Here is a 1,206-nt window from a genome sequence, read left to right on the forward strand (position 1 = left end):
GTCCAAGTAGTGGAGCCGTTGGTCGCAGTCTGCCCCTATGTTTCCTGCAGCCTGCTGGCCATCCACACTAGGAGACACATCCGTTCCAGATTCAATCCACGACATTTGGAAGCCACGACGGGATACGAACCGGCAACCCCCGGTTCCGAAGACCGATGCCCTATCCATTGGGCCCCATGACCGGAGAGGCATAATCGGATTGCGTCGTAAGACCTTTCTGCAACAAAAGATCTTTCACTCATACGCTTCTTCAACTTCACGCCCGGCTTCGGGCATTCGAACAACTTTTCAACACAACGGTCTTCTGAAGTGGGGTTCGAACGCGAGCGACGTTCGTCAGAAAATCTTAAGTCTTCCTCCTTAACCTCTCCGGTGTTCCTGCGGCAATGGTGGTTGTCGAACGAGATCGCCGGAAAGCTGACGCAGCCGCCACACACGGCATGCATAGTGGTATAGTAAGGCGACATGTCGGGCGTATTGTCGGAGCTGTGGGTCGGATCAGCTGGCGGACCAAACTGGGGGAAAAACATGGGGGCAGAGCGGTAAAGATGTGGTGATACGATCGGGGGGGTCCACGCCATTCCCACCCATCCACAGAATGGCCGAGTTTGTTTACTGAGTGCAGGTGGCTGGGATATACGGCTTTCATCGGGTTGGAATTCCGTGCCCGCAACAGAAAGACCAGACTCAACTGTGATGCGCGAGAATACCTGAGCTGGTTCGAGTCTGCTTGTACAACAGATGTGTTACTGTTTGTGAAACTCCCTAAATCAACAAGAAGCTCCTAACCGCGCATCGGTCCCTGGATTCAAATCGTTCACGACTTCGCGAGAGTGCGTGCTCAATTTCCGACACTGCTCCACAACGTGTGCAATGGGGTCGAAGGACGGTATTGCCCCGGGTAGCTCAGTTAGTGGAGCGTCTGACTGTAGACAGATATCAGGTAGTCGGCGGTTCGATTCCGTCCCACGGGACTGATATTTCTGTCAAAGTGTAGCCCCCATCGGTCAGATCAAAGAGCAGACGGCAACCAATGACGCCACTACATAGGACGACCTCTCGCATGCTAAGCGGGCGCTCTACCATTTGAGCTGGACCCTCAAGGCGGATCGAGTCCGGGAAAGGCCGTATCGGCGCTTTCACCCATTGTTTCGGAGATGGGTTCGAATCCACGGCCTGTAACTGCAGCCCGCAATGTGAGTTTTG

At 54.3% G+C, this 1,206-nt stretch overlaps 2 non-coding genes across 2 annotated transcripts; one reads left to right on the plus strand and one right to left on the minus strand.

Annotated features, from left to right (window-relative positions):
• Window positions 1-109: 109 nt before the first annotated feature.
• Window positions 110-182, minus strand: GNI_230200. The gene has a single exon. It is a non-coding gene; the product is annotated as a tRNA-Arg (tRNA).
• Window positions 183-895: 713 nt separating this feature from the next.
• On the plus strand, window positions 896-974 carry GNI_230210. Its single transcript has one exon. It is a non-coding gene; the product is annotated as a tRNA-Tyr (tRNA).
• The last annotated feature ends 232 nt before the right edge of the window (window positions 975-1,206 follow it).

This window comes from Gregarina niphandrodes, assembly GCF_000223845.1.
Source record: "Gregarina niphandrodes unplaced genomic scaffold scaffold00248, whole genome shotgun sequence".
Lineage (NCBI taxonomy): Eukaryota > Apicomplexa > Conoidasida > Eugregarinorida > Gregarinidae > Gregarina > Gregarina niphandrodes.